This window comes from Cupressus sempervirens, chromosome 11 (assembly GCF_028749045.1).
Source record: "Cupressus sempervirens isolate cs-2001-9-10 chromosome 11, ASM2874904v1, whole genome shotgun sequence".
NCBI classification, from domain to species: domain Eukaryota; kingdom Viridiplantae; phylum Streptophyta; class Pinopsida; order Cupressales; family Cupressaceae; genus Cupressus; species Cupressus sempervirens.
The window spans coordinates 124863452-124876438 of record NC_143128.1 but is presented as its reverse complement, the minus strand read 5'-3'; the positions used below and the strand labels follow the sequence as shown (position 1 = coordinate 124876438).

At 39.0% G+C, this 12987-nt stretch overlaps 1 pseudogene; it reads left to right on the top strand.

Annotated features, from left to right (window-relative positions):
- Window positions 1-274: 274 nt before the first annotated feature.
- LOC149528531 (uncharacterized) overlaps window positions 275-12987 on the top strand; it is a 181128-nt pseudogene continuing 168415 nt past the window's right edge.

Genomic DNA, 12987 nt, shown 5'->3' with positions numbered 1-12987 from the left:
GGACGTTAGACTAGTGACATACAATGATAACCAAAAAAAGTAATCTGTATAGTAGTAGGCATTCACTTTGAGTGTATTTATTCTAAATTCTCTTGTAGGATCACAATGTGCTATTTTTATAACATTTTGATCTATTGAAATAAGTTAAACTGAGCTATTTTACATACAATTATGGTCATATAAATCATTCTTATTAACCTTTCCTTTTGTGATCTATGTGTATAGATACACATAACTATATTGACCTATTCATAATAAAGACAAGAACAAGAAGATGTCCATTGCTTTCATTGAATCAATGAGGGAAGTCATTTGGAATGTTAGGTAGGTGACATGTCAAGAAAAAATTGATTATGTTAGATTAGGTCTTTTAGATGAACCAAAGCCCCAGGAATTTGGGAGGTTGCAAGTTCTAAAAAAAGTAGACAAGTATTGCATATGTTGGTGGATTAAGTTGGTTTTATTATGCTTTTCTCTATTGGCACTTGTAGCTACTTTCATCATCCGGGGAATGCCAATTCTAATTGACTAGGTTTTGAAATTTTTTAACTCCTTGTAATTTTCTTTGGAGATCTATAAAATTAACTTTTCATTTTCTTTTCATCATTGATAAATTTGGTATACCATCCATCTTAATTGAGATGGCATTATTTTTTGCATAAATGTTATGATAGTTTTTTGACTTATTCACTACAATTGATGAGTTTTCTTTACATAATTTAGTTTTATATGGAAAATAATATGAGAATAAGCTAAAGGGAGGGAAGCATTGATGTTTCTTTGTGTGTGTTAATGCGAATGCACATTCATGTATGCTTGTAGTTCTTTCCACCTATTTGGCCAAAAATGATTATGAGTCACTATCATTTTCCATGTGGTCTATATATATTTGAAAGTGTTGGAGAAGTAGATGGAGGAGCAAGATATCTATAGTTTAGAATGCTCCACATCTTTTGCTAGAGTTTATGATCATTTATTTTTGAATAGCCAAACTGGAATTAATTTTGTTCTTGCATTAGTATTGGAAGACAAATTATATGGATGTTTCCTTTCTTTGCTCTAAAAAAGAAAACTTCTTCTCATAAAAGTCTTATGTTGTTCCAAGTGTGGTAGGTGATTATACCAATCTTGAATTGGGAAGTGGTAACTTTTAGTGTGAAAGCACTTGTATTTGTGCTTATTAGGTCAATGGGTTTGTTTCCTTTTTTTCTACTACCTTCTGCAGCTTTAATGTGGCTAGCTAGAATGACATTTGGATACAACATTGGATTCTTGATAATAATGGCAGGAACCAATATTGGCATGTCCTTGCCTTACTTCATTGTGTCTACCTTTCACAGCCAAATACATGTAAATTTCTACCCATCATCTTGTGGTTCCATGTCGATAAAATTCAGCTTATTGAATTTGTAAGATATCTTATAATGGTCAATATCTCTTTTCTAACATAGAAATGGCTTGAAAGGTGGCCTCAGAAATCTACACTGATTAGGCTAGTAGGAGAAGGAAACTGGTCCCATCAGTTTTGAGTTGTTGCTCTTTTGAGAATCTCACCATTTCCTTACATTATTTTAAACTATGCTATTGTTGCTACAACTGTCAAGTATAGTCCATACATAATTGGCTCATTTGCTGGAACTGTTCCTGAAGTGTTTGTTACAATCTACAGGTTAGAGGTCTTCATCAGATGACATTAAACTTAATATTTAAGCATGCATTTCTTGATCATTAGACTCATTCATGTAAAATCTTGCCTCAAGGTTTTGTTAAATAATGGTGTTGCATTGTTATTGAGTCATCTCTCATGAGTCATGACCATAAATAATTATATTACAATAAAATTGATAGCTCTTCTATATAAGTATCAAAACATACTATAAGGTTTAAGCACATACCTATTGTCATGTCCCCTTTTCAAATAATTAAAAATAATAATCTTTGCTAAGGCAGGCAGGCCCAAAAAGGTGAAGTTTTGGCATTTAAGGGGATAATATTTGGAAGCTAATGGACTAATAAATTAAAATTATTATTAAAATATGTTTTATTAACCCCTCTTGGATGTGATTTAGGGTTATTCCCTCTTTTAAGGGGTTTGGAGGCATTTTGGGCTCATTCCATAACTTGATTTTTGCGCATTGCTTTGTTGTTCTTTAGAGGCTGCCAAACCTGTGGAGAAGGAGACCCAAGAATGAGAGTTTTCAGGTTTCTAGGAAGGCTAAGGATGGGATTTTAAAGCCATTCCATGTGCAAGCTCATGCAGAGTTTGCCTTTGTGCTGAACAGTGTAAATTTTGTGTTGTTTTCGGAAGCCCGATGAGCATTCTGGTTGGGTATTTCATATCAGTTTGGGTTGCTGCTGTATATCAGACATTAAGATGTTAAAATAGAGCTAAATATATTTATTTGGTCATGATTATACTTCTATGATAGATTATTAGTGTTTATGTGGTGTTTCCAGCTATTTCGTGTTGTTTTCAAGAGCCCGATGGGCATTGTTTTTGTCCTCCATTTGGGAGCTGCTGTGTAAATGTTATATAGATCTAGAAATTTCATTTTTTAGGATCTTATGCTGCTGAAATTTCTATAAAAATTTCCACTTTCAGATTTATTAATAATATGTGAAGCTGTGAAGTTTGTGGCACTATTTTGGGCATACCCGATTTGGGGTTTATTGAGAAATTGGTGGATCTTTGAAATATTGGTTGTTTGATTTTAAAGATTTGATTAGAGGCTTGAAATATCATATAAAATAGAGAAAGGAAAATTACAGTGGTATCAAAGCTATGATCTTGCCAGCTTGAGGGTTTGTAGAAGTTTGCATGTCAGTTTTGACAACTATCCAAATCTTGCATGTCATAATTTATGGTTGCATGTTGCTTCTAATCAGCTGCATGTGAAAATTTATGGTTGCATGCTACTTCTAATCATTTTCATATTAGTTCTTGGTGAATTTGGTGGTTGCATGTTGCTGCTAATCAGTTGCATGTCAAAATTTATGGTTGCATGCAACTAAGTGAAAGAGAAAAGAGATATTTACAGTGAGAAAAGAATAAAGAAATTTTGATCAAACTTCCAGTTGAAAGTAAAACTAAAAAATCCAAGGAAGGAAAAAGTATGGCTGAAATATTGCCAAAATAAGTTGCACATTCATGTTAGGTCATTGTTTAGACAATCTGGAGTCTTTTGTAAGCATTCTCTTTGATACAAATCGAAACAAGAGTCATTGTAGCAATCTAAAAAGTTATATTAGTCATATGACCCCTTTCTTGCAAAGTGTTTGACAAAATTTTAAACAAATGAAGTATAAATATTTTTTAGTTTTTGAAGAAGTTATAACTTGTTGGGGTTATTACAGTGGTATTTTTTTCCATCATGTTGGGTAAGAGTCATCTTGTATGCGTGATTAGCACTCTACTTTGTCCAAAATGGACAGGTATAGTATAGAGTCTCAAAGGACACAAACTTCGACAATTGATAGAAAAAGTATCAAAGTTGAAATAGTAGAAAGGATGGTTATTTAGACATTTGAGATGAACTTAGGAAACTAAGCCATGACATGTCTGAACAATTGGTTAAGCACCATCATATGATGAATGACATGTTGTCCAACCCAGCTAAGGTGGATAAGTTGATTGGATTTCTATTTGGCAGATCTTCTCACAGGGCAAATGACATAATTACCAAGAACTTGCATGAGGAGTTTGAGAAACTAGCTTATAGCCAGGCAAAGGTCTCAGATTCTACTCTGCCACAGGAGGTAGTGGGAAAGGATATTACACAGATTGATAGTAACGGTCAACTTGATACTCAAATTGAGATAATTGTATACAAGTCATCAAAGGGTGATATCACAGGTATTCGGCATCATATAGTTACAACAAGCAGTGACTACAGTGTAGTGGGTTCAGATGATGATTATGAGGATGTTGTTGTGCATGATGGTGAGATACCTGGTAGAGATGAGAAGACATTGAGCATTCGTGACTTTTCTAAGAAAGAGTACCAGGCATAGTTAGATGCTTCGTCACATGAGGTTGAGGCTGTTAGTACTTCACATGATTTGTCCAGCCAGCTAAAGGTGAAAAAAGATAGTATTGTGAATTCATTATCTCATCATGATAGGATGCGAGATATGATAGAGGATCACATTTGTATGATTTAGTTACAGGGTAGACATAAGGGAGTTCAGGCAAAGTCTTCTTGTGTTGACTTATAGGTGATTAGGGAAGGAATGGGAACGATGAAGTTGAGTTATTTACATCTTCTATCAGATCGTGACCATCTTCTTAGCCTTGTCAGAGACTATTTAGATTCCTTGAGGAGGAAGGAGGAGGAAGTTGACGGGCTTTCTCATGAGCTTGAGGACACTTGAGCTTCTTTGGTGAATACTCCATTGGCATTACAAGATTGGGAGAGACATGGGGATATGCATGGCATGGAGTTGAGTTTAGTTTCATCTTGCATCCTGATACTCAGCTTTCTGCAGTAGGCAGATCATATGTGGTCATTGATAATTTTGTAAGTTCATCTTTCATTCACATCCAAGATAAAAGGACAATGTCATATAGGTATGTGGAGTTAGCTGGTATTGGTCATATTACTCAGGTGAGGAGTTTACTTGAGTTACTAGCTGATTCTAGTTTACAGATATGGACTCGAGATTGTTATATTGGCATTTTGGGATTCAGTTGATTGGAAATCTTTAACACATTTTGGTAGCAATGATTGTTTGGGTGCTATCATGGATTTGATTAGCAGATTGCAAGATGTTGTCTTTTCTTGTGCCCAAAGCGTATCCGTGTAGACACCTAAATTTGATTACACTATTTTAGTAATCCTATTTAGTTATCTAAAAAGGCATTATTAATTAAATTTCTATTTAATTAATCCTTTGTCATCCCCTAGTTGATTAATTTAATTAATCATCTATAGTCCTAATTGATAAATCAAATAATCTATTATTTATCAATTAAATCTTATTCTTCTATCTAATTCCAAAAATCCCCATTTATTAAATAAATCTATTTGATAAATGAAATCCTCAAATTCAAAAACCCCTAACTTATCTCTAATCCTCCATTTAGCCTAATCCACCCCATCCACCCATACTAACCAAGCTTAGCCACTAACTCACCCACCCTCATTAATGCCATCCACTTGCACATCTCTAACATCCCTAATCTAATCCTAAACCCAAGCCTAATCCACCCCCTAATGTTGTCACATTCCTTAAACAAGTTTAAGACTTTCCTAATCCAAACCAAAGTCTCCCCTCAAAAAAACCCAACCACTAAGTCATGAGTGCTCTTACAAAACATAAAGACTCTTACAAACCCACTCATGACTCTTGCACCCATCTTCCACACTCTTCCCTCTTCCACACTCATTCCTCTTACATCCCTCTTACATACTCAACCCCACTCATCATGACTTTAACCAACCCTTAACCCTACCCTCTCACACTCATCCTCCTTGTGACAAGTGTCACCTTCCCATTGGTGCTAAACAAGCACAATCCATGTGCTCCCCTTTGAGTGCATCTTAGCCCTCCTTAAGCCTTCATCCATCCTTGCATCTAAGCCCTCCATCCCTCTACCCCTTAGCCTATAAATTGAATCCCATCCCAAGCCATTTCATCAACAATCTTTGAGCTAAAGTTACCATGCTATTTTGAGAACCAAAGCCATCAACCATACCCTTATAATGCCAAATTGAGAGCTCACAAAGCCACCAATTTGCCATTACCCATCTCCATTGAAGCAGCTTTTGAGCATCTTGAGCATACATCCACAGCAAAAGGACACATCTACAGAATCAAGAAAGCATGGAGTGTTTTCTCTTGTGAGGTTTGCACTTCTTATTTTCTTTCTTAGTCTAAGCATATATGTGAATTTAGTTTTTGGTTTGTGAATGTTTACTTCATTTGTTAATTTTCTTTGCATACTGATTCTGGTTCTACATTTTGGCACGCCCGGTGGGACCCCACTATGGGTCATTTAATCATCTATTTTCATCTATATGTCATTTTTCTAACCATCTAATGTTTGTTGTTGTTTGAGTGTGTTGTGAGGGTGTTTTGCTTGTTTTTGCAGGTTAAAGAACGCACTTAGGAAGAAGAAATACCATCTAAAAAAAAAAAAAAATCGCATTTTCAGCTTTTTTTTGGCGCAGTTTTGGCGTCTGCAACCTGTTTTGTCTGCAAAAATCGACTTCTACGAAAATTCGCGTCTACGAAAATCGACATCTGCGAAAATCCGCGTCTACGAAAATTGACTTCTGCGAAAATCCGCGTCTACGAAAATCGACTTCTGCGAAAATCCGCGTCTGCAAAAATTGACATCTTTGTTTTGTCCTCTTCCTATTTTGGCGCCTCTGTAGTTCAGCGTCTTTGTATTTTGGCAGACTGTGTTCTCTGCTTGCTTATGTTCCATTTCTGCTATATTATTTCTGCACTTTGTAGCTAAAAAAAAAAAAAAAAAAAAAAAAAAAATTGACTTTTAGTGGTTCCATAGGATTTAGACCATTTTAAGCATTTTTACGCGTAGAAAAAACAACAAAAAAAGTTAAAAAAAATTTTTCCATAGTTAAGCTCTCATTTTTGAAGATTTTGGCTAACTAACTAAAATTGCTTTTTTTTTGTCTCATTGCAGGTTGGAGCACATATGGAACCACTAACCATGTTTCTTGCAGGTTTTCATGTTGCTAAAAAAATGAACTTGAATGTTTAACCATTTGTCTTTGAATGCATGTTGCTAAAAAAAAAAAATGAACTTGAATGGTTAAACACATTTTTCATTGAATGAATGTTGCTCAAAAACACACTTTTGAATGTCATGGATTAAAATCAACTTTCTTTGGAATGCATGCTTAAAACAAAAAAATTCAATCTTGAATGCCAAGGTAAAGTTGGATTTTTGGACATTTAAGAAACTTTGTTAAGTTAAAATACAAATTTACAAAAATCAATTTGAGTAGTTCCTTGGACTCACCTCTTTTCTAATCACCCATCAAATATTAACCATTGGTTGCAATCTCAGCGCCATTTATGGGGATGGGTCTACTTGAAAAAGGTGTTAAATGTTCCACAATCTAACTCACTCACTTGGTCTTTGAACATTTGCTTTAACTTTATCAAAATTCTTAAATGGTCAAAACTCTAGATTAAATCGATCACACTTCAAGTTTGGGCACTAAAATTGAACAACAACTGACGTGGAGAGCCTCCGGGCACGCGCTTGAAATCGAATCTCACACACTTTTGTTTTGGGCTTAAAACAAACTCACACTCAATCTTGAATGCCTTAAAGAAAATTAATCGATACTTGACGTGGAGGGCCTCCGGGCGCACGAGTTTGCTTTTGTTGACCCTAACTCTTCTTATTGTGTGCATTCTTGGATCGATTTACTTTTGTTGGCGCTTCAAGTTGGAATTGAACATTGTCTCTTAAACATGAGTGCTTGCAAAGTCTAGATTAGCACACATAAGAGTCAGTTGGTAAAAGAACAAGCGTGTTTTTTAGCCCAAGGTCATCCGAGTCTTCTCTCCCCTTGTCGTCTTTCGAGGCCATCTTGGGTGCATAAGATTAGGATCCAAAACCTTGTTTCTTTTTTAGGAGGCCTGCTTGGGGATTTCATCACCCCTTGGACGACCTCAACTCCAGCGTTCCGGCGGAGTATAAGAATCGGGAGGTGAATCGAAAGACACCTCTCTTGGGATCAAAATTTTGTCATTCGGGCTAAGCCTCAAGGAACTTTATACCCTTGAGAAGTGAAAGAGGAGAAGTGGGTTACCGCTCCTCTCGGCTGTGTGACATCCTTTTGGTATCATCTACGGATTTGGGCCTTACGTACCTTGCGTATATCGAGGACTCCCTAGCTAAACCAATTGTCTGCCTTGCAGAAAACCATCTAGGATGTTAATGTGTTTGGAGTGACTGATCGAAACATTTGTAGAACATACACACTCCTTGGCGCAAGTACCACATTCTGAGAACCACAAACTTCTATCTGGGTGTTCCTATCTATTTCTTGTTTTTATTTTACTTGTTGAATGAATGTTTGCCAAACTTGGTCAATCCTAGCTTAGGGAAAACTTAGCGTAGTCATTGCCTATTTTGGAAGTTGAACAAGTTGAAGCAAAACAACTGAGATTTTTTCCAAAGCCAAGCAGATTCAAGAATTTATGTCGGAACAACCCAAACCCAAACCCAAACAGAAGTTTCACAAGGTCAAACTCAAGCCATCTCTAGCATACCAAGAACTTTCAGCCAAGAGAAAAGCAATAACACCAAGCCCACGAATTTCCAAACTTCACAAAGCAGAGGACAAAGCTACCGACGAAGCACTTCAAGAGGCCTGGTTAGAGCGCACCATCAAATTTAGCCAACGTCCAGGAGTTAATCCTGCTTATGCCTTACCAACTAGGCATGATTTCTATGATTAGACACCCTTGTTTCTCCACATCTTCTTGGATAAGCTTCACTCTAGAGTCATCTTTGTAGAAAAGCCAGCCATCTTAGCTTATCCCCTTAAGCATTATTAGCTCATCCATCTCATTTAGAATCATACCATCTAGCTAGTAATCGAAAATCTGCACATCTAAGCTTTCAAAATTGTTGTCACCTTGCTAAAAGTTTGCCATTCCTAAAATCTTCCAAATCCACCAATCTCACCAAGGTTATCCCTTTGACAGAGCTTTGTCTAGGGTAATCTAGCTTTGTCACTTATTATCCCTCATCACCTTGAGCTAAAGGTTGGGATTTGCAAGTGGTCAATCTTGTGTTCTTCCTAAAGGATCATCAGTCTATCCTTAAGTTGACACAATCACCACCAAGCTTGCACATAGGAAAGCAGACCTTTTGTACTTTGACAACATATCTTAGAAGTTAGAATCCCCCAACCCAATCCTCCTTAGGTTTTGTCATATAGCTTTGCCTCAACCTAGGAAATCATTTGCATAGAAAAGCCTTCCCCCTTTTGCATCCATCAGCATTATTGCATCTCGTCCCTAGGAGCATTTTTCATGCCACCCGTCACTCGCTTAGCCAAGAAGAAAGAAACAATGGAGCCCTATCATTTGGATCGAACAGCCTCACCCCCCTTGAGCACTCAGCCATCCTTTAGCCCAGAGCAAGCTATGCCATCACCTACTGACATTGAAGCTTTCATGAACCAACTAGGAAATGCAGTATTGGTAAATGCCATTATAGACAAAAACAAAGAGACAATCATGGCTAATTTTCGAAGGGACAATGTAGGAACCTTTGACTTTGGAAGACCCCCTCCATTATCAGATCCATCTCACCCATTGTTTGGGCAGCTGCCACCACCCATAGGCTCTTATGATCCAAATTATCCTCAATTTATTCCAAAAGAAGAGCCTCCAGCCAATCCATATGACCCAACAGACCCAAACATACCATCATCCACCCAAGTTGAAATCTCCATGCCGCAAGCCAACCCAGCCACCACCACTCCATCCTTGGTTCATACCTCTCCACTCCAAACCCCCTTTACCCAAAACATCTCACCGTTCACCCCCTTCACTATTGCTGCTGCTCCCACACCTAGCCTTCCAAATCCACCCATCTCCCAAATTAGTGCTAGCATCTTTGGCCAACCTCAGCAATATACAACAGGGATGCCACCCATGGGGCCAAGTAATCAACCTTTCATCGCCCCCAGCTTGTTCACCATAGCCCAAAGCACAATCCCATCATTTCCATTAGGTCTTGGGAGCTCAATACCACCAGCCAAAAATCCACAAGCTACTACCTTCACTCCACAAAGCTATCAAATCCCACAAGCTACTGCCAACCTTCTACCAAGCTCCCAAGTGACCCTAGCTCCCACCACCACTCTACCAAGCTTCCAAATCCAGCCACAAAGCTATCAAACCCCATCAGTTCCATTCCCAAGCTTTCAATTTCCACCACCTCCACCACCAACTAATCCATTACCTCCACTTACCAACTACTTTTCAATGCCACTTCTAGGAGGTAATCCACTACCCCAGCCAACCACCAATTATTTGCAGATGCCATCCCAAATGGGGGCACAACCCACATATATCGGTCTAACCCCACAAGCCCTCCGATCCTTTCCCCAAGCCTCACAACCATCTTATACCTTACCTCCACAAAGCAATCCATTTAACCCATAGCCAGCTTATGTTCCTCAAATCCCATATCAACAGCAAGCCTCATAACACATGCAGCAATATGCGCCACCTCCCCCTCAACAACCCATCATCCACCATGCAGCTGCCCAAACAATGTACAATCCCTATCAGGAAATCCCTCATAACTATCCATATTCAATGGCCCCATCCAGCACATACCTACCTCAAGGCACTCCTACATTGGGGGCACCCCAACCATCACCTATCAATTCAGAGTGGGAGCAAATGAAGACAGCCTTGAAAGCCATCCAAGAAGGGAATGATCCAAAGACATTCAAGTTTGAGAATGTGTGTCCTTACCCATTTGACAGAGCCATTACCACAACACCATTTCCCAAACACTTTGAGGTACCTAAATTTGACAAATTCAGAGGAAAAGGAGACCCTGTCACACATATCAAAGAATTTTACATGCATTGCCAGGACGTGGCATACAATGATGTCTTCCTCTTGCGCCTTTTTCCCAAAAGCTTGGCTGGACCAGCTCTTGAATGGTTTTATAGAATCCCCTATGGCACAATTAAGAACTTTGCTGAATTATCTGAGGCATTTGTAGCCCAATATGCCCATCTTGTTGAAACAGAGCTATCAATAGTTGATCTTGTCCACACCAAGCAAAAAGGTGGAGAAAGCCTTGCCGAATACCTGCAAAGATGGCAAACCCTTACCACCCGCATATCCTGCACCTTGCCAGAACGCCATGTGGTGAAAATGTTTATTGATAATGCACATCCCAGCTTGGCTCACCACATGACCATGAACTGTTTGCAAACCTATAAGGATATCAAAGAGAAAGGAATGATCCTTGAGCAAGGACTCATAAAAGATGGTGTGGTAAAGATTTACAAAGAGGCCAACCAAAATCAATCACATTCCAATGACAAGTCTAGGTATTGGAACAAAAACAAGCATGTTGCAACAGATGGGGTTACTAACACCAGACATGTGAATATCATTGGTCCTTCTCGAAACCAGTCTAACCCACCATATCAAACAAACAACCAACAAGCTACCAATTACCAACAACGAAATAACCAAAGCTATCAAAACCACAATACAAGACCCAACTTTCAAGGGTCTAACAATCAAGCTAATGCCATCAATGTAGCTGCAGGGCAAAAGCCTAGATTCCAACCTGCACCTAGAAACTATACACCCCTTGGTGAGCCATTGGATGTTATTTTTGAGAAATTGGCTAAGGAAAACCTCATCAAATTTCCTCCTACCCAGCAAATTGATCCAAGCCAATCCAAAGCTGCATGGTACAAGGACAATGAGTATTGCAAGTTCCATAGGGTAAACGGTCACACCACCCTCAGATGCATGAAACTGAAAGACTATGTGCAAGACCTCATTGATCAGAAGGAAATCACTGTTGGTGCCCAAACCTCTCCCAATGCAGGCTTACAGATTTATCAAAATGCTTTTCCTCCACACAACAACCAAAATCTTGGAAAAGCACCTATCCAGAACCACACCAACAATCGCCAGCCAAACCAACAGCATGGGAAGAACAATGACCACACTTCATCCTATATAGACTATGGTAGCCTTATAGGTTGTATATCTGAGAAAGAGCCTTCTGTCAATGTTATCAATATCCGAGGACCAGACAATGAGTGTGCGGTCACCACTCGAAGAGCACGATTTAACATCGCAGGCCCACCAGTTTCATCAACACCATCAGCTCCATCAAAAAGCCGGTACAATATCTTGGAACACCTTGGGAATATGCCAGCCCAAATATCCATTTTAGACCTTCTCCGCACTAGTCCTGTGTACAAAGACATCCTTGACAGTGCTCTCATAGAATCTCGTGTCCCTTCTGATATCAATGCTACTAATTTTTGTAATCTTGTTGGACACCTTTCATCCTCATGTGCCCTATCTTTCAAACCCACCGACATACCCGCGGTTGAGCCAGATCACACCCTTCCACTTCGCATAGCCATCATGGTATCCAATTTTGCCGTGAAAAGAGTAATGATAGATAATGGATCAGCCTTGAACATTTGCACCCTAAAATTCATAAAACAAGCTGGGTATACTGAGGCAGATATGATCAGTGAGGTTATCACCATCAAAGCTTATGACAACTTGGAAAGGACCACAGAAGGGACTATTTTGCTACCAATCAAGGTTGGGCCAGTCATTCAAGAGACAATTTGCCATGTTGTTGATCTAAACCTACCATTTAACATCCTCCTCGGTCGCCCATGGATTCATGCTATGAAGGCCGTTCCATCCACCTACCATTAGTGCATCAAATTTCTGCATCAAGGCACTGAGGTAACCATCCATGCGATCCAGAACCCTTTGCTTACTGCAATGCAGTTGAAGCTTCATATACAAACCACTGCCCTGGAATAGACATCGGCACAGCCATCGCCAGCTCATCTCACACTTGTAATGACGCAGAAACCATCCTTGCCTCTACCCTATCTACTGTAAAGATCAACAACAAAGGATGTGGAGAATATAGTCTATCAGATGCATTTGCTGTCGGAGCAATCCCACTTGATCCACATACCCATGGACGGCCAACATATCACAAAGCTAAGGAGATTCCACCTCCTCGATACAAATAGTTTGGCCCAACCACCTTTGTGTCCTCAAAAACCCCTCTTCATGAGGAGCTCACTCCAGATATCAACAATTGGCTACATAAGGATGCACCTCCATGAAATCAAGCATGCCTTGATCACTTCAGCCAAAAGTATCCCCAACAACATAAGCTCGTCACTGAAAAATGGAACTATCAAGGAGGTGGACTAGGACCAGAAGAAAGGGGCATGCAGTGTCCCATCG